This window comes from Lathyrus oleraceus, chromosome 5, assembly GCF_024323335.1.
Source record: "Lathyrus oleraceus cultivar Zhongwan6 chromosome 5, CAAS_Psat_ZW6_1.0, whole genome shotgun sequence".
NCBI classification, from domain to species: Eukaryota; Viridiplantae; Streptophyta; class Magnoliopsida; order Fabales; family Fabaceae; genus Lathyrus; species Lathyrus oleraceus.
Genome location: NC_066583.1, coordinates 234,096,493 through 234,118,597, shown reverse-complemented (window position 1 = coordinate 234,118,597; position 22,105 = coordinate 234,096,493).

Genomic DNA, 22,105 nt, shown 5'->3' with positions numbered 1-22,105 from the left:
CTGATTACGGGTCTTTTTTGAAATTCACTGAGCCATATCTTGCAAACCACACATGGGATTCTCAAGTTCTTGGACTTTTTGGAATTGTGAGAACAAGATCTTCAACTTTCATGTTGGACACATTTTGATTTGAAGCTTGTATGGTGAATTTATCTTGAGGGGAAAAAACTTTCCACTTTGGGCAGGTGAGAATTACAGGTCCACTTCCATTTTGGGAAACTTTCTGTCTGACTTCAATTCCTTCAACCTTGGTCTTTGAAATGCCAAATGAGGTTTATATAGACATGAATGAGACCTTTCCAACCAATTCCAATCATCAAATCACTGATTAAATCCGCAGTTGACCACGGTTGACTTCTGTTGACTTTTGGTTGACTGGGCCATATTCTGATGAATTCCAAGCCTCTTTCACATGAGATCTTGATTCCAAATGATATCACAAGTTATATGAACTCTTAATGAATGATCATGGTGTCCAAATTCTTCAAGAATGGTCACCATCAATTGCTCAAGGCCTGATTTGACTGATTTGACTAATTTGCTTCAGCTGCAAGAATCATGGTTAAATGACAATATTTTTGTACTTTTGGTTAGTAAACATATGAAAAGCAATGATATACAAATGCTAGACATGCTTGGTGATCAAGAACCACACTCACAAGGTATCCCACCCACTAAGAGGGCAGCTAAGGTATGTACTGATCCTTGAGGCCATGATATGATATGATATGGACCATGAGGGATCTTAGGGCCAAAATTGGGGTCTTACACTTTTCTTGTAAACGCTAAATTTTCTTTTCTTCCAAATTCAATTTTTCTTTCTTCTTTCATTAAAATTGTGTAGCGCAATCTTGCAATCAAGGCTGGTTGATTCACTCGAGTGAAGAGTGAAGAACAATAGGGAATTCGATCGATGTGATTGAATCTTGTTCATCAAGATTGCAACGGAATTCTCCTTAGGTTTTGGCGAATTTCCAACATCTGATATCTAGAGCATTGGATGATCAATCTGTGGGAAGCAAAACACGATGGTGATTAATCATCTGAACAGACATTTTTTGGCAAGTCTCTCAATTCTGAAGAATCAGAATTATGAGAATTGGCGCAAGAAAATAAAGGTTGTCTTTTGCTATCAAGATCTTTGGGATCTTGTGAAGGAATGAGTGACACCGCTTATAGCAAATGCGATGGATGAAGAAAAGATTGCACACAAAGAATTGAAGAAGAAAGATTATAAAGTTTTCTTTATGATCCATCAGTGTGTTGGTGCAGACAATTTCGAAAAGGTTAGAGATGTTGAATATGCGAAAGAAGCATGAGAAATTCTGGAAAAATCAGTTGGAAGCGCTGAGAATGTGAAAGAGATGAGGTTACAAACTCACAAAAAAACGTATGAATTGCTTCAGGTGGAAGACAATGAAAGCACGACTGGTTTTTTTACTAGGATTACAAAATTGGTGAATCAAATTAAGGTATATGGAGAGGTGTTGACATCAAGATCGATTGTCACAAAGATCTTAAGGTCATTGACTCCAAAGTTCGACCACGTGGTAGTAGCCATAGAAAAGTTGAAAGATTTGTCAACATTGACAAAGGAAGAGCTTTAAGGAACGCTTGAATCTCATGAACAAAAAATGACTGAGCAAGCAAGTTGAATAGTAATATGCCTTTGCAGGCGCAATCAACAAGAGAAAAGAAAGGTAAAGGGAAGGGGTTCGATAATAAAAGTATAAGAGGCTACAACAATTCGACTGGTCGAAATCAGCAAGAAGGAGGTTGATCGAATCATAGAAAGCCCTCATACCAAAGCAACCAAAAAGGTGGTGTTGCAGGTAGAGGAGGAGGCGGTGGTCAAAAACCTGACAAAAGTCACATTCAGTGTTTCAACGGTCATAAGTATGGTCATTATTCTAGTGATTGTCCTGAAAAATAAAAGAGTCAATATAATAATACAAAGTTTGCAAATCATGAAGAAGAATAGACATTGTTGATGGTCACAACAAGAGATGTAGAAACCAGGATCAATGGTATTTTGACCCAGGATGCTCATCACACATTACTGGTAGGAAATATTGGTTTGTCAGCATGAAACCCTCAATGATGAACATGGTGAAATTTGCAAATGATGGTATTATAGCATCTAAAAGTGTTAGTGATGTTATGATTATGAAGAAAGATGGTCAAGGTCAGTAATTTTCAATGTACTGTACATACCAAGCATGAAAAGTAATTTGCTCAGCATAGGGCAGTTGGTCGAAAAGAACTACAAAGTGTCGATCGAAGACAAGATGATGAGATTTCTCGACTCAGGTGGAAGGTTAATCTTGAAGGCTTCAATGCTTAAAATAGAACCTTCAAGATTGAACTAAATGTGATAGAGCACAAGTGTCTTGCAACCGCATCTAGCCGGGATGATTGGATATGGCACTAAAGACTTGGTCATCTCAATTTCAAAGACATCATAGATTTGAAGAGAAGAAATATGGTTTCAGAGTTACCAGAAATCGAAATTCTAAATGAAGTATGTGAGGAATGTGTGCAGGCGAAGCAGCACAAGAACAACTTTAGCAAGGATGCAGGAAGAAAGTCGAAGGCAATCCTTGAAGTCATATACTCTGATGTGTGTGGTTCTATCCAGGTGGATTTGGTTGGAGGTAACATAAACTTTGTCACATTTATAAATGATTTCAGTCGAAAACTATGGACTTACCTGATCAAGAAGAAAAGTGAAGTGGTCGAGGTATTTGCCAAGTTCAAATCTATTGTTGAAAGACAAAGTGGTCGAAAGCTCAAGATTCTGAGGATTGATGGTGATGGAGAATATGTGTCGAAAGACTTTAACATATTGTGTGAGAAGGAATGGATTGTGCATGAGGTGGTGTCACTCTACACTCCATAGCATAATGGAACTACAAAAAGGAAGAATATAACCATCATGAATATGGTGATAAGTGTGTTGAAAGGCAAGCATATATCCAAAGAATTGTGGGGAGAAGTCGTGTCGACAACAACATATATTTTGAACAGATATCTGACGAAGAAGATATAAGGAATTACGCCAGAAGAATGTTGGTTTGGTGTCAATTCTAGATTGAGTCATCTAAAAGTATTTAGATCTATAACACATAGACATGTGCCAGATCAGTTGAGAAGAAAACTTGATGACAAGTCAAGTCAGATGATCCTAATAGGATATCATTTGACTAGAGGTTACAAGTTGCTCGACCCATTGAACAAGCAAGTAGTGATCAGCAGGGACGTGATCATAGATGAGCTTAAGGAATGGGATTGGACTGAAAATGTCAAGAAGGATTCAATGAGAATATTATGTGAAGAACCAACAAGTGAAGTAGAAATATAAGTTTGACAGGAATAAATCAGAGGTCAAGCAAGCACAAGCAGACCTCAAAGTACAAGAGACATTCCTGCAAGGTTGAAAGAATATGGGATCACATCAGATGATGTGGTTAATGACGAAGGTGAGCTGGTACATTATGCTTTCTATGCAGATGTAGAACCAGTAAATGCTGATGAGGCATTGAAGGATTCAAAGTGGGTGAAAGCAATGAATGAGGAACTGGAGTCCATCGAAGTCAACAACACTTGGTCACTTGTCGAATTGCCTCAAGGCAAGAAGGCAATCAATGTGAAATGGGTATACAAGGTGAAGATGAATCTCAAAGGAGAGGTAAATCGACACAAGGCAAAACTTGCAACGAAAGGATTTCTTCATAAGGGAGGAATCGACTTCGATGAAGTTTTTGCATCGATTGCTAGGATCGAAAGAATCAGGTTGGTTGTTGGTCTAACAAACATGAAAAACTGGCACATGTGTCAAATGGATGTGAAATATGCATTCCTGAATGGTCCCTTAGATGACGAAGTGTATGTTTCACAACTAGCTTGGTTTGTGAAACATGGCAAAAAAGCAAGTTATATAGGCTACATAAAGCCTTGTATGGACTTAAGCAAGCTCCAAGAGCTTGGAATAAAAAGATAGACAGTTTCCTAAGGGAGAAGGAATTTATAAAATGCACAACTGAGCATTAAAATATATGTAAGAAGAAGCAATATTGAGTTTCTTATACTATGTCTTTATGTCGATGACCTATTGATAACAAGAAGTTGCAAGAAGAAGATCGAAGATTTCAAATATGAACTAAGTGAGGAGTTTGAAATGTCAGACTTGGGAAATCTCTCATATTTTCTTGGCTCTGAATTCTACAAGAGTAGTAGAGGCTTGATGATTCACCAAAGAAGATATGTAGGCGAAATAATCAAGAGATTTGAGATACAAGATTGCAACCCAAATTCAACTCCAGCTGAACCCAAATTACAATTGTCGAAAGACGCTGATGAAGATGATGTCCATCCAACGCAATACAGAAGACTAATTGATTCACTTTGTTACCTTTGTCACACAAGGCCTAATCTAGCATACAATGTAAGTAAGTGAGAAGATGCACGTAAAAGCTAAAGGTATTACACCTAGTAGCGACGAAGAGGATACTAAGGTATTGTCATACCCCAATTTTGCCCCTCATTCAATAAATCGAAATATGCATCATGACATTCACATCACCTACATAGCATATCATGCATTTCATCTCGCATAATGCTTAAAATGTCAGCCAAAATAAAATTTTGGATCTAGAGACAGACCGGACAAACTGATTCTCAAACATACGTGAAATTAACGGGCAAAAAAATTCAAAATCGAGCTTGCAGACATCAATTTTATTGATTTATAGTTCACATAGTTTACCCTAGCGTGCTCGTTTTATTTTTCGGCTACTTTTTCATTCGCACTTTGATTAGCCTGAGGATTTTAACCGGTCATTTTTCTATTTCAAAATTTGATCAAAACCTATATATTTTTGAGAAGTTTATTCCACGCTAATCATTTTGGTGCATTCAATTTATATTTTTGAGCATTTTTGCGTCTGATTTTTATTCATTTAGAGTCCTTTTATTTTTGTTTTTTGTCAACATGTTCATAAGAAATAAATAGGATTATTTATGTCTTTGCTTCGATTTTACTTTTTTTAAATTTAAATTAGTGTTAATTTTATTTAAATCATTTATTTTCAATTTATTTTACTATAAAAAACACTAAAAAAAGCATTTGTTGAACTTGAATTTTTTTTAAAAACCCTAATAAGTGTCATATATATTTGTGTTGGGAGAAGGGAGACGAACCAACACAAAACCCAACACATGAGCGGCGCCACTTATCCTGATTCACCCTTAAAACTCTCTCTCGGTTATCATCGAAAACAAAAAATATGAATTGAAGAAGTTTGCATCTTCTTCGGATGAACTTTTTTTCCCTTTACTGTTCACATAAAAAACTCTCCCTCATTCTTGATCTTCTTCTTCTACACATCTCTAAGCACAACTTTGTTTTTCGCAGAACCTCTTCTTCCATTCATCATCATTAACTACCAAAACACCTTTTCACCACATATACCACCAAACCTCACTTTATCCTCTTCAACAAGTGGCATACTCATTTTCTTCCATTGCTCCTCCATTCGCACATAGACATGATACCAACCACCTTTTTTATTTAAAACCCCTTTCACGTTCACAAGTGAAAAAGAAGATATCTCCTTCTTATTTTTTCTTCACTCAATGGCTTCATCCTTCACAAAAGAGCCTACAAAGTTCTCTTCTTTTTTAACACATTTTTAACCCTCCACCAAGCACATATGATACATCTTAACACCATTATACAAAACTTTTCACCACAAATTTTCTTCCACCATTAAAATCAATACGGAAACTTCATCCTCTTCTTCATTTCCACAACCACAAACCACCATAGATATCACACGGTTAACACACCACAAACTCTATTTGAATACTATGAAACTCAACATAACCTCCATAGTAAACTCGACCCAAACCTTCGTACAACAAACCTGCATCTTCGCATCCATAAACCTCCACACATGTCTATCTCTATTCTCTTAACCCTCATGACATCCATACGATAACCACATGGCAATAACCCACAAATCCTCACACCAATCACTGACTGGAAAAAACACCCGCGACCTCCTTTTGCTTCGTCGGACACTACCTCTGTTTCAACGTCAACTTCCATGTACCACCCCATATGGCCACGAACTCGGGTCTTACCCGTCACCTCACCATTGTGTTGCAATTGCACCACCAACATTCACCACCTTCTGCAACCAAACACAACACACAACCATTACAGCTCAAAAGAACCACCACTGCATAATAAATTAACAACTCACAAACCGACATCGCATAATAGTCCCTATCGATGGTTGTTTTTTTCTTCTCTCACTTCTCATTTTCAATAATGATTGTTTCGCTGTGTGAGAAAGGTTCAAGAGATGAGTTTGTTTGTTTTCTTCTACGTGAGAGAAACAATTGGGAGCTTGTGATATTCTTTTCTTTTTTTTGCCAAGTGTCATAATATTATTGGTGGTTTTCAAAAAAAAAAGAATTGATTGCTAAATAACAGCAAAATGAGCGTTGATTCCTCATTTGGAATAGGTTTTTATTTATTTATTTATTATTATTTGGTATATTTTTTAGATTAAGGTTTATTTTTGGATTTTTGGATTAGGCTTGGGCCCTTTGTCACTAGATCCCTTGCAAACCCCCGTAAATATTTCTACCCCTATTATGTTTAATCTTATTTTGTTTTTTAGTAGATAATTAGTTATTTTGTAATTTACTTAACAAATGGTTTGACCGACTCTCATGTGCTTGGTTGATTTGATTAGATTATCTCTATCCATATTCATTTGACAATGTAACAATTTTGGTTGTTGCTATATTTTAGTGTGTTGCAATCTCGGAGTTAACGTTTAATTTAACCTTCGAAAATTGTTTGGACACATAGTCTCGTTTTCTCGGCTTCTCATAAAGTGATTCCTACATGAATCACTTTAAGTTAGCTTAGAGCTACATTCAGTGCTCTTATTTCGCTTGGTTTTCGGGTCCTGTGGCTTACTCTTGGGCCTTCTTACAATGAGTTCGATTCGTTATCGGTCCTGTGTGTCACATCTCGAAAAATACGATTCCTCGCGATGGTCGCGGAAAAAATTACGTTCGAACAGAGTCGCCACCGAACTTTATTTATCCCAATGAAGGAATAGGAAAATATTGATAAAACCTTTAGGAAATGGAATAATGGTCGTCGCAACCATATTCGGGTTCGGGAGTGGATTACGTAAGGGGAAGGTATTAGCACCCCTTACGTCCGTTGTACTCAACGGGAACCTTTTAGTTCTAATGTGCATTTCGAGTGTTAATTTATGTTTGTTTGTTATCTTTTGGTTATAAAATTATTAAAAATAGAAATGGATGAGAACCTTAGAAAGGGAAAGGGGAGGTTTTTTATTAGTGTGCTCGCGAAGATACAACAATCTCCTGCCTACGTATCCTTATGGTATAATAAGGAAATCAGAGCATTCGTAGTTCGGGAAACTACGGTTGCTTGGTTTCTTTTACCGAACAACTGTTTTAGGTCGCGTTCTAAAGGCTAAATGTTGGCTTGTCTACTCTCGGCGGAGGCTTAAGCATTGGTTTGTTATGCGCATTAGAAAGGATTAAATAGTGTTCTTTCTGAAAAGAGTTTTGATCACACGAGGGTGACAAGTTGGATTAATATGTTAGATATTTTGATTGGTTGAGATGTTTTTGGTTGGATGACGATTACTCGGATAGTCGAGTAAGACAGCTCGTATCCTGACAGTCGGATAAGGGAATAGAACACTCTATACCACTTTCTTTTTCATCCTTAATTATAGAAAGGATTTGATAATAGTTAAGGTGTTTTGAAGGGATGACGAATACTCGGATAATCGAGTAAGACAACTCGTATCCTAATAATCGGGAAAGGGAATAGAAGACTCTAGACCGCTTTCTGTTTCATCTGAATATTTATGAAAATAAGGTTATATATGGTTGACGTATTTTAGAAATAACGACAAGTACTTGAATGGCTAAGTAAGACAACTCATATCCAAGCATTTGAGAAGAGGATTTGAAAACTCAAGACCATCTCTCTTTTCGTATAGTTTTGATTGAGAATGATTTGATTTACGGTATGAGTTCGTGAAAAATGACAATTGTTCGACTGATCGAGTAAGTGAACTCGTATTTAAACAATTGAGGAGTGAAGTTGAAAACTCAAAGTCATCTCTCTTTTCATTTAGTTTACTGTGAAAATATTTTGATTAAGTTATATGTTTGTGGAAAAATGATAGTTGTTCGACTAACCGAGTAGAGAACTCGTATTCGAACAACTGAGGAGAGAAGTTGAAGGCTCAAAGTCATCTCCCTTTTCATTTAGCTTATTATAAGAGTGTTTTGATTTAATCGAGTTTAGAAGTTTGTTGAGAAATGTCGAGTGTTTAACTGACCGAGTACAAGAATTTGTGTTCAAATAATCGAGGAGAGGAGTTGAAAACTCAAAACCATTTCCTCTTTTATTCCTAAGTGAAATAACGTTTAGTTGTGATAACAAAATTAATTGATTAAAATTCAGTTAATCTATCTAATCAAGGTAATTAAAAGTAATTATCCGAATCATTAGATTAAATATTGACATAATCCAAGGATTAGGTTAATTAAAATTAGTTAACGAAATTATCTGATTTAATTAGAATCTTAATTAATCAATTTAATAGGTGACAATATTGAACCCAAAATAATCAAATTTGAATCGGGAATCATGTGCTCATAAACCGGTTTGTACATAGCGACAATGAAATTGGAATGTCGTATGTGAGATCGAAACGCGGTGAAATCACTACGCCAAACAAGACCTTAGACAGCGCTTTTTTTGGCCTTAGACAGCGCTTTAAAGCGCTGTCTAAACCTCCGCTGCTAAAGGTTTAGACAGCGCTTTTTTAAATCTTAAAAGCGTTGTCTAAGCCCCCCCCCCCCTTAGACAGCGCTTTGGCCAAAAGCGCTTTCTAAGACCCTCCTATTTTAATTTTTTTAGGTATACCTTAGACAGCGCTTTTGGCCAAAGCGCTGTCTAAGGGGGGGGGTGTAACACCTCAAAATTTGCCCTCCTCTCTTGGGACTAGCATTAACATATTTGCATATCATTTTAGGACATTAGGCATTTCATATTGCATATCATGTGGTTACATAGTGCAAGCCATCTTCCTAAGTCTTAATCAGGAGATGAGGAAGTCAGAAGGTGCAAGCTAGGGTTTATTGACTGATCATTGGCCATCTGAGGATTGGACTGTGAATTAGGGTTTCATGATTTCCAAGGATATTGGTCTTCATCTTGTTTGAATTGATACATCATCATCATCATGGTTGGATGTCATCAGGAGATTGGAGAAGATTCCTTGAGATTAGGGTTTTGACCACTGGTCAACCCTAATCAGTTGCATTGGGCCAATCAGGGCTGGATCAGGAGATGAGGTCTGTGATGGTTATGAGGTTCATTTGATGGTTATATGGTGCTTATTGAGGCTAGGGTGTCACCCTTGAGCCATTTCAGTTGGAGATTGGGGTTTAATTTGATCTATGCATTGCCAGATTCATCTGTCAGATGAAAAGTCAACTGTGGTCAACTGTACATGATCTGATGGATTTGGAGGTGGAAATGAGTTGGATACACTTCATTCATGTTGGAACAAGTTATATTTGACATCTCAAAGCTTAAGAATGAAGAAAATCAAGTCAGGACAAAAACTGCCAAAAATAGAAAGTGACTTGTAACTGAAGTTTCCAAAAATGGAAAGTTTAAAACCTCAAAAACAGATGTCCAAGGAAGCTTCAAATGAAAAATTTTTCAACATGACAGATGTAGATCTTGTTCTCACCTTTCCAAAAAGTCCAAGAACTTGAAAATCCAATGTGTGGTTTGCAAGATATGGCTCAGTGAATTTCAGAAATGACCCGTAATCAGGAGGCCATAACTACCACATACTTTGTCCAAATTGCAAGTTCTTTATATGCACAAACTCCATTTGACATGTACTTTGAGGGTGCATCATTGGATTTGTTCAAAAATGGCCAAGGCAAAAAGTCACTTTTCAACTGGACAGCTGAATTGGACCAGGGGCAAAATCGTCCAAATGTCAAAATAATTGGAATTTTTGAATGGGACTTTTTCCAACACCTCAGGAATGGCATTTTAAGTGTGTTTGAGTATTCATTTTGTGGTTAATGCACATGGTTTGAGTTTTGGGTTGAAAAATGAAATGCTAAAAATGGATCAATTACCACACACATGTGATTTTGAGAAATACTCCACCAATGGACATGAAACAAGTTTCTACACATTACATATGGCATTTGGGGATTGCTTGAGCTGTCAAAACAGCTGGCACTAGCTGTCATAGTGCATTTACCATTTTACCCTCCATTTGCAAAATTACATTATCACTTAACATGCTAAATTGGTTAATTACATGATTAGTGATGGATTAGTGCAACATATATATTCTAAATCACTTGCTAATCATAACAGAAATCACATTCTCCAAAGTTGGATCTAGAAACTCTCCAAATTCTCTCCATTTTCTCAAGAACAAAAAAACTTCAATTCCAAGTTTCTTCACCAAAACTCAATCAATTTCCATAATTCCTTTTGCATTCATCTTCTCTAATCATTATCTTGGACTGTTTTGGAAAGTTGGAGCATGAAGTGCATCGAATCGCAGCTGTCCAATATCACTCCATCCATGGTGAAATCGAAGTTTGAGCAATAGGAGCGAAATTGAAGGGAGCTGAGCTTCACATCATCTTTCCACGAGCTTGTACCGTTTCTGTTTCAGCAAAACACGCGCTAACTACACTGTTTTCACACGGCCATTCCAGGTATGTTGGATTTTCGATTCTCATGATAGGCTTAATGATTGTATGCGTTAGAAAGGCCTTGCTATGTAGATCATGGATATGTGTTTGGTTTTAGAAATAGTGACCTGTAGGGAGAGAAATCTGGAAATGAAAGTATGAGCATAAACCCTAACTCACTCGATTTGGAAGATATAGGAACTGTTAGGACAAATTGAAGTGATATTCGGATTGTGTGTGGAAAGACGAATCCAACGGCTATAGGCTTGTCCATTTTCGTTAACTTTTGTTGTTCTTCGTTTTTCAAATTTTCTGGAAAATTCGCGTGAGGAAGAAGATGAAATAGTCGCTTTGATCCAAATTTCAGTTTGAAAATTCAAAAAAACTGTTTCCCGCCGGCGCCAAAAGATTTACAAAAATGCCATTGATGATTTTTAGTTAATTTCATTTAATTATTAGAAAATATTTAACACATTAAAAAATTCAGAAAAATAGAAAAAAAATCAGAAAAATATGGAAAAAATTGTGTTGACTTTGTCTTTGAGTGTAGGATTTTTTTGACCTATTGGTCAAAGTTGTGCTTGGCAAATATTTTATTTGGCATAGGCTTTTCTAATGTATGTCACATTTTGATACATTTTGGCAATTTGATCATGAAATACTCATATCATAAAATAAATGGCTGAAAATTTTTGTGGTGGTTCTTGACTCATTGAGGATTATTTATATGTAAATTTCATGAATTTTTGATACCTGGTCAGAGAGCAGCAAATTCTGGAACTTAGGTGTGACAATTTGTGTCACACCTCTTGATGTCAACTTGTTGAATTTAATTGGATGACCTATACATGTTAGAATTGAATGAAATTTTGCATGGTGAATTGTTGATATGTTAGGGTGCTTGGTGAATTTTTGTAGAATTTTTCACTGCATTTTCTAATTGATCATGATTTTTCATTTCTGGTGATTGATTTTGCAAGTCGATGTGACATAGGTTGGTAAAATGATTGAGAAATGCTCATGTGGTATTGTATGGCCATGAAATTTGATATGCATGTAGTAGACACATGTTAGGACCTCCCTGCTTTGGTCTCATCCATTTCTTTTTTGTTTTCAATGAGATATGAATTTTTGAATTGGATGTATGCATTGATGGTGTGAATTGGAGCCTATGATTGTGTCTGTTTTGTTGATTTTCATTGACATGGTTTCATTTGCCCAATTGAGCTCAAATTTGACATGGTAGACCTTGATTATCCCCTGTTTAGGTGTATTTAATTTGAGAATTTTGGATTTATTTTGATAGGGATTTGAATGCAATACTTCTGTTTGTATGCTTGGTGGTTCATTTGACCTCATATGGATTGTTTTGTGCATGAATTGAGCATGATGGATGATATAAACATGAGACCAATGATGTTTGATCTTGTTTGATGTTAATTTGATGTTGGATGGTGGATACCTTGCTGTTTTAACTTTTTTCTTGCTTTTGGACCCTAGGCTTGGCCTAGTGGTCTAGTTGCTAATGTTTGCTTGGTTTTTCAGGATCAAAAGCATAATGTACATGGAGAATGATACAAGTTGATTTTAATTGATGTTGTGGATGTTTGTACACGAACACAACATTGTTTTGTAGGTGTTGGAGCTTGGGCTTAAGCCTTGAGCTTGCTTTGTGTTGTATTGTTTAAACTGTTTGATTGTTTGCTGTATAGTTTGTCTGCTTGATTACTGACTGAGTTTGATTGTTTCCAGGTACTTTAGTTGCTCAGTTCCTTGTGAACTTTTGCTTTGCTTTGCTTAAGCAACTTGCATAGAGGTATAATTCTCTAACTTCATGTAGTCTGGAGACCCGGCTGTTACCGGGCCGGGCAAATAAATGTCTGAAGTCCTCCTTAAGAGGCAATGATTGTGTATGTTTATTTTTCAAGCCCAAGCAGGAAAAGTCCTTCAAAGAAGGCAATTGGTGGAAGTTAGGGACAAGCAGTCTGTCCCCCACTATTCAGTTGAGTCTTCTCCTTGCTCCCATTACATGGTTGTAGTATTGAGATCAAAAGCCCAAGATCTGTTGTGTCAGAGTCATCGAGTATAAAGGGTTCCCCTATTCTGGACCCATGCTCATTTGTCAACTCTCCCTGGTTAGGGATAAGAGCTGTGAGGTCTGATCCTCACTTCATCCTTTCATCTGCTTCACCTTAGCCTCGTAATGGCAAGGTTAAGAGCGAACACAGCCCGTACAGACGACTTGCTTAGGCAGTCAAACCTGATTGATTGAGCCCCCTTGTTTGGCTATAGTGCGTGTTATGTGGATATCTGATTGACATGCTTGTTTGAGATACCTGTTCTCATTTGATGATTGTATGCTTGTGTGCTAGCTTCTTTCCTGGTTAGGTTAGTTTGCTTATGCAAGTAGGATAGAAAACCGAACTTAGGGTTAACGATGCATGACAACATTAGGCTCGAGTCTCAGCTCCCTAGTTGTGTGTCTTTCCCCGGTTTCTGGTTAGCAATTTAGTCCCTTTCAGGGGAACTACATCACCCTGATCCTCGTTCCAGACGAGGTATGTAGGAAGGTGGTCGTGCGAGACCACTCCGGGCAACCTTTTTCTTTTTTGCGTGTGTTTACTTGTTATCTGATTGTGTGCTTGGGTTCGGATGCCGACATAAGCCCAGGATTGGCTGTCGGGCTCCACGTTTGCCCTTTTGAGTATGTTTTGGTTCGGATGCCGACATAAGCCCAGTGATTGGCAGTCGGGCTCCACGTTTGCCCTTTTGAGTGTGTTTTGGTTCGGATGCCGACATAAGCCCAGGATTGGCTGTCGGGCTCCACGTTTGCCCTTTTGAGTATGTTTTGGTTCGGATGCCGACGTAATTCCATCCAGTGGTTGTCGGGCTCCATGTTTGCCACCCTTGCTTGTTTGTATGTTTTGTGTTGTTTGGCGTGCGTAAGCCGAACTACAGAGGCTCTGATTCTTGTTCCAGACAAGATATGTAGGCATAAGGTGCGACGCCTTATCGAGCCCGTTTCTCTTAACCCCACCTGCGTTCCCTGTGTGTGTGTGTGATGTTTAGCAACCTTTTCTTTATTCTAGGACGTGGATCCCTAGGAGTACCTAGGACGTGAGGGGTGCTAATACCTTCCCCTCGCGTAACCGACTCCCGAACCTTTTCTCTCTGGTCGCGAGACCATGTCTTTCCAGGTTTCTCTGAGCGTTTCCTTTCCCTATCTTGGGATAAATAACGTTTAGTGGCGGCTCTGTGTGTTTTATTTTTAGGCTCGCCGGTTGATTTTTCGCAGGATGCGACAGCTGGCGACTCTGCTGGGGACAAGGCTGTTGACCTATGCTGGTCCATGGTCCCTAAGCGAGTCCTTCCTAGCGTTCTAGGATTAGTTTAGGTTGCTTGTTTGTGTTATTTATTGTATTTATTATTCTAACCAGTGTGTATATATTTGCATTAAATGTTTGCATGCATCATACTATCATGTTGTTGCCGTCCTCTGCAGGTGGTTCTGTTGTTTGGGGTGGGTGTTCTGAGTGGGGCTAAAACCCAGGCCCGAGTATACACCTAGGACTAGTGTGGTCTCACGTTGCCTCTTTCATGTTAGATCAACATGTGCCTGGCGGCGTGATGTGCCACAAGCCGGACGAGGCTCAGTTGATAGTGCTCATCTTTGTGGAGTATCCACTTTGTTTGAGTCACTCCATCTGAGTTGTTGACTCTGGTGACCGATCATTTCCCGGATCTTTGGTTTAGACGATTTTAAGAGAGCTACAATGGCACACCCGAAAGGGCAAACCCATTGAGTATCTCCGCCTGATTGTCGAGACTATTATCCGCCTTAGGATGGCTTGATTAGAACTTACCTGTGAGGGGAGGGGGTTCTGTCAGATGTTTGTTCAGATAGCCTTCAGATGGTGACTTTTGATCAGAGATTCAGAGACATAATTATAAGTCGGATTTATGGTCAGTTATTGCCGAGATGCCGGAGTGCTGTCCGTGATTTATCAGCGGGGATCCGTTTATTTCAGGATTCCCCGGGCCGAGATAGTTATCAGTGGGGATCCGTTTATTTCGGATTCCCTGGGCCGATTCAGATGGTGATGTGTCTGCTCAGAGACTGATGATGATGATGATGATGTATCTGTCTTCCGTTTATTTCGGAACCCGTGGGTCAGAATTGTGGTTGTTTATTCCTCAGATGTTTATGATCAGTTCAGAATCCAGATTCAGTGCAAATGATCAGAGGACTTGGAGGATGGCCCAGTGCACTCATACATCTGCATCATCACATCTTGCATTCATCTGCATCAAACCTGAGTCTAGCCATATGGGGAATATTATGGATTGAGAATCTGGTTGAGAGACATTCGGATGTCAGAATGTTATTGATGAAATATTATTTGTCTCGATGAAACCAAAATCAAGAGACAAAGTGTTCCTCATATGGATGGACGTTGCATTCATGCATATTAACCTGTTTGCTGTTTTGCAGGTGTCGGGTTCTAACGTGCTTGTCTGTTTCAGGAACCATTGCTCGTGCTCGTAGAACTGTACCCTTGCACTCAACTCGACCTCACAGATATTTCACCAGAAGAAATACACCCAGACTCATGGAACTCCCAAACGCTGACATCCTCGAGCTGAAAGACAAGATGAGTGAACTGATCAACATCATGCAGGGCTTTGCAGTTGGTCAGAAGGCTTTGGTTGATAAGGTTGAAAAGCTCGAGCGGGCTTCAGCAGCAAACAGCGGTGTTAACCTGGATGGTGTCTCCAACCAGGGGCAGGGGTCTCGTGATGGTGGAAAAAGAGAAACTGTGGGTATGGTGAACAACCCTGCTGGAGGTTTTGGTGCTGGTGGTCAACCTGGGCCCGGTCAGGGGCAAAATCCGAGAGACGGTCTGTTGTCTCCATTCTTCGGGTTTGATGAAGACAGAGAGGAAGACCGAGAAGCTGATCAATTCTCAATGCACAACGAACCGTTGGGGCAGTATAATACCCAGCCACAAAGCAAAGAGATCCAGTTGCTGGCAGAGAAGATTAAAGTGCTTGAAAGCCATGCTACTCCGGGGTTTGTCAACATGTCTAACATGGGGCTAGTTGAGGGGATTGTGATCCCTCAGAAGTTTAAAGCGCCGACATTTGACAAGTATAACGGTAGTTCCTGCCCGGAAACTCACCTCCAAGCTTTCGTACGTAAGATTTCTGCCTACACGACGGATCAGAAGCTGTGGATGTACTTCTTCCAGGACAATCTGTCTGGAGGATCTCTGGAGTGGTACACCAAGCTGAAATCTGCTGACATCAAGGGTTGGCAAGATCTGGGAGATGCTTTCTTTAAACAGTATCAGTTCAATGCTGATATGGCCCCGAGTCGTACCCAGCTGCAGGGTATGTCTCAGAAGAATACTGAAGGGTTTAAAGAGTATGCTCAAAGATGGAGGGAGTTGGCTGCCAGAGTGCAACCTCCTTTGGTGGATCGGGAGATGTCTGATCTCTTTATGGGTACTTTGCAAGGGGTCTTTGCCGAGAGAATGGTGGGTTGTCCCGTCACCAACTTTGCTGATATTGTGGTGGCGGGTGAGCGAATTGAAAGTTGGCTGAAAATGGGGAAGATCCAGGGTGGTAATGCTTCGTCATCGGGATCAAAGAAACCATTCGGGAACGGTCAGCGCAAGAATGAGGGTGACTCGAGTGCTGTGTATGAGCAAAGAGGATATAGTGGGGGTCGTTATTATCAGCATGCTGCTGCGGTAAACATCCCTGCTGGTAATCAGTAAGCCAGACAGCAACGTCAGCCACCGCAATCGAGAGCCGGGTACCAGGTGAAAGGGAAAGGAGTTGATCGTCACTTCGACAAGCCGCCCGTGTCATATGCCGTGCTGTTCAAAAAGTTGAGGGATTTGGGGTTGGTCCAGCCGAGGGCGATGGTTCCGATAAGAACAGATCAGTGGCCTCCTGATTACGATGAGAATGCCAAGTGTGAATTTCATTCTGGTACGCAGGGGCATAACATTGAGGGCTGTAGAGCATTCAAGAATGTCGTCCAGGACCTGGTAGACTCCAAAGCTATCAATTTTGCGCCATCACCGAACGTTAATGCTAATCCCATGCCGGTACATGGTCAAGCGACGGTGAGTGCAATTGCTGAAGATGCAGATTACACCTGTGCAGTGGGTGGAGAGACCAACAGTGACTGCAAGCTGGATGGTTGGGTAAAACCGTGTGCACCAGGGCAGCAAATCCTGAACTGGAGGGTTTGAAAGATCAACATTGTTACTCGTCTGGAAGAGTATTATTTCTTGTTTTCAGTTTATTTGCATGAAAGCCATACGTGTTGCCCGACACGTAATGGTTCATTGTAAGGGCCACCTCATGTTTAAATTTGCATTTCTGCATCATTAATAAATGGATGTTTTTCAGTCAAAAAACGGTGTTCCCTGTTTTTCAATTATTTTTGCAGTTTAAAAACAAAATAAAAATGGCAATGTTTATTTTCTGTTTTTTCCTTTTGTTTTGTCTCGTCCCGACTTCAAAAAAATTCTTCTCCGGATCTCATTGATAACAATTTGGTTACCTCTCATATGACTTCGACAAACCGATCTATCTTGCTGAAGAAGAAGACGAAGAAGATTGTGATCTGCTGGAATTAGCCAGATTGCTGAAACAAGAGGAGAAGGTGATTCAGCCGCTCGAGGGCGAGTTGAGATTGTTATTCCACGCACCGCCGAGGTCAGGAAGGAATTGAAATTGGAGCCGCCTCAGAGGCAAGTCAAGAGCAGAATGGTAGCCCTGTTAAAAGAGCATGTGGATATTTTCGCTTGGTCGTGTCAGGATACGCCAGGGTCGAACACCGATATCGTTGCTCACAAGCTACCACGGAGAGAAGACTGTCCTCTTGAGAAGCAGGGCGCCGATGCCGCGTATCAGGGTGACTTTGTTTCATGATATGATTCATCATGGAATCAGATGCTATGACATGATAGCAAAGTCCCAAGCAGAAGAGGGGCATTTGGCGGACCAGGGTCAGTCGGTTGACCGGTTGAGATAATTCAAACTGAGGTTGAATTCAAATCAGGGCACTATCAGAGTGCGATCCGGTAAATCGGTGGGGTTCAATATAAGAGAGGAATCGAGGTTGATCCTGCTAAAAAAAAAAAAAAAAAAAAAAAAAAAAAACAAATGCCTGAACCGAGAATAAAGAAAGAGGTTCGTGGTTTCTTAGATAGATTGAACTACCTGTCATGGTTCACATCTCATCTAACCGCCACGGGTGAACTCATATTCAGATATTGATAGAAAGATCAAACGGTCAGGCGAAATAATGATTGCCAAGGGGCGTTGAAAAAATAAAAGGAAAAGTTGCAGGAACCTCTGATTCTGATACCTCCTGTGGGAGGAGCAATTGTCAAATCTGTACTGGACAGCTTCGAAGGGTCTGCGAGGTGTATTGGGTCAGCATGACAAGTCTTGTTGAAAAGAGCATGCAATTTACCTTAGCAAAGAGTTTATCGACTGTGAAACAGTACGTTCACTGTTCGAGAAAACTTGATGTACTTTGGCATAGGCTGCTCGCCGACTGAGACAGTGTATGCTGGGTCATGCCACTTTGTGGATTTCCTAGACGGATTTGATCAAGTGGGGGTTTGAGAATCCAACATTGACCGGACGGGTTGTGAGAGGAGCAAAAGAATATTGACTGATTTGTAATACTCCCAGAAAGCAATCAGGGGGTGTATTGTCTGATTACATCGCTCCGCAACCCTTGGAGGATTATCAACCGATGAAGTTTGAGTTCCCTGATGAGGACATCTCGAGGTGCTCTAATCGAAAGATTGAGAGTAACCGATCCCGGAGGAGGGGCCTGACCCTAAATCCGAACGGGTTCTGATGTCTGATGGGGAGAATAAGGTGAATAAGGTAGTGCTTCCTGGGGCACGATGGAATGCATCACCAATGGTGGCCGAGTACGAAGCTGGTATCCTGGGTACTGTACTTCGGTACGTACGTCTACTGGGGCAAACGCCTTTCTCACTCAGAGAGCTTGATTGAAGAGAAGAGGCGAACAGCCATTTGTCATGGGCAGTTGTACCAGCAGCCAATGAAGCGTGCTTTTGACAAGAAGGTGCGACCTCGGGTATATCACGTAGGTGATATGGTGCTGAAAAGGATCCTTCCTCCTCAAAACGATCGAAGGGGCAAATGGACGCCGAATTATGAAGGTCCATTCGTGGTCAAGAAGGTTTTCTCAGGTGGAGCCTTGTTGTTAACGACCATGGATGGTGAGGATTTTCCATCCCCTGTGAATGCGGACGCAGTTAAAAAATACTTCGTATAAAAAGACCCGCTGGACGAAAAGAATAAAATAGTCCAGGCAAAAATGGGCGTCCCGGCGAACCAAAAACAGAAAAGGGTTCGGGCAAAAATTAGGGATAAAATGAAAAATGTACACCCGGCAAGTCGAAAACCTGAAAAGGCGACTTGGGCAAAAAAGGGTATCCCGGTGGACTGAAAACCCGAAAGGGCGGTCCAGGCAAAAGAGGGATTGAAACGAACAATTGCGTCTAGCATGATCGTTTGCGCTTTGGTTAAAGCATCATGGATAATACCCGGTAGGGATCAGTCAGAAGCGTCTTGTTCAAAAGGCAGAAAAGCACGGAGAGTCTGAGGACATATGGGGTGTAACCGAGTTGGAACTCGATGAGATCACGGGTTTCACGTTGCCATTAGGATAGATTTTTCCTTTTGTGCGCAATTACCTCTTTTCAGGAATTGCTTCCTTTTGTATTGCTCATTTGAGCCACACTTTTCAAATCAACAAAATGCACATTCAGTCAAATAATTTTGTTTTTGTTTTTCATTACCGTTTTGATTGCAAGAACATCCAATTATTTTTGATAAAGAATCTTTGCATTTTAACACATACAGGTTCCTTCCGATGCATGTTTATAAGATTGAGAGCTTGAAATCTTATTTGGAAGGTTGAGTGACCCAAGTGTTGAAATCTTGACACGCCTGGGGCACGGTTTTGTCTAACGATCTGTTTTGCAGGAACTGTTAGATGTTTTTCACTCACTTGCAGGTTGTGATGTGGAAGCTTTGACAAGGGAGATCCCCATGAGAGTCCGATCAGGGACGAACGTATGAAGAAACGACGAAGCGACGTTGCGACGTATGACGAGCCTTGATGATAATCAAGAAGACTCTTCAAAGTCGGAAGACTGGAAAGTTTGTAATTCCCCGCAGAGTTCGATCAGGGACGAAGGAGGAACGGAGAGACGACGAGAGACGCCCGACGACCATTGAAATTAATCAAGAAGACTCTTCAAAGTCGGAAAATTGAAATTTATGTATAAATCCCAGGAGTACGTCTCGTCGAGTGCGGAACGACTTGGAATGCAAGATGATGGAGCAGAAAAGGTCCAGACGAGTCTGGGAGTTCTCAAAAGTGGAAAGCTGGTGCGAGATTAGGAGGTGGATACCTTGGTTCGATGAGTCGACAGGTGTTGTGCCAACTTTTCTTATTTCCCCAGCTAGTCCCCGAGTGGAGCGGGTTTTTTTCAATGACATATCTCTCCAACAGTGTTCATTCTACCAGTGGATTGAACGAGTTTCCGTAGCAGACGAATATCTGCATCCCCAGCCGAGGGTATCCTACATGTGGATTGATTGGGTCCTCCCCAGCGGAGTAGTTGTCGTTCCCCTAGCAGGGTCTGGATGGTATTCCCCCAGCAGGTTGAAGATTGCTCATTTCCCCAGCGGGAGTATCTGTGAGGGTTCCCAAAGCAGAGTTGGGATCTATATCCCCAGCAAGTCAAAGACTGTGGTATTCCCACAGAGTGCAGTGAAGGATCTGTATCCCCAGCATGTCCTCGAGAGGGTGGGGTGCAAAGGAGGTATTCCCCAGCATGTCCTCGAGAGGGTTGGGTGCAAAGGATCTGTATCCCCAGCAAGGGTTGTCTATTTCCTAGCAGCAGTGCTATCCCCGGCAGGGTGGAAATCGGAGCAGTGGCGAGTTCCTCAGCAGAGAGTCTCGTATTCCCCAGAAAATTCCCTTGAGGGGGATATTTTTATGCATTCATCATGTAGAATAAGCATTGCATATTGCATAGAAAAATAAATAATCGCGTAGCATTTCCATAATTATGGAGCATTACGCAGAAGAAATCAAGCATGCATCATTGCAAACGTCAGCTAGTCTCAAGCCGTGGTTACTGTTTGAGAGGTATTTTGCCCGAAAATGAAAGTGTTACTCCGAGTAGTATAGCCTCATGATTGGATCACAGGTATTGTCCCAGTGGTACGACACTAGAGAAGACTCCTTCCGTCGGACGGAGATGGAAAAGGGATGTATTCAACGCAACCCAAACTGTGGTTACCGCTTGAAGATTTGGGGTTCACCAAAGGTGAAGATGTTACTCTGAGGAGATTAGCATCACAACGTCAGATCAGCAATGTTCCCCAGTAGTGCGATATTGGAGGAAATGTTCCCGTCGGACAGAGATGGGGATACAGTCAGAAGTCGTTACGCGATCAGCGCGATTCAAGCCGTGGTTACCGTTTGAGATTTGGTTTTGTCGGACAATGAAGACGATGCTCCGAGGAGTTCAGCATTGTGAGTTTGGAACCACCGTTTCTTCCCAGACATCAGTAAGTGTTTGGTCGATCATTGTTTGATGTCTGTCCGCATCATTGTTTGATGTCTGTCCGCATCATTGTTTGATGTCTGTCCGCATCCTTGTTTGATGTCTGTCCGCATCATTGTTTGATGTCTGTCCGCATCATTGTTTGATGTCTGTCCGCATCATTGTTTGATGTCATGTCCGCATCATTGTTTGATGTCTGTCCGCATCATTGTTTGATGTCTGTCCGCATCATTGTTTGATGTCTGTCCGCATCATTGTTTGATGTCATGTCCGCATCATTGTTTGATGTCTGTCCGCATCATTGTTTGATGTTTGTCCGCATCATTGTTTGATGTCATGTAAACATCGAGTTTCCTCCCGGTCATTGGTTAATGTCTGGTCGAGCTTTTTTTGGTGTCAGTAAACATCATCGTCCGATGTTCAGTAAACGTCGAGTTTCTTCCCAGTCATCAGTCAGTGTCCGGTTGAAGGTGTACCCTCTGACGTGTTGCCCTTAGAGTGGTGATTCGTGAAGTTTCCGACTATCAGGTTGAAGCACTTATGGTATTCAGGCCAGTTTTTCGGAGTTCAGACCGAAGTGGTTTTCGGACCAGGTAGAAGAAGAGAAAATTTTCGGGGTTCAAGAAAAGCAAAAAAAGAATGAGAATCCC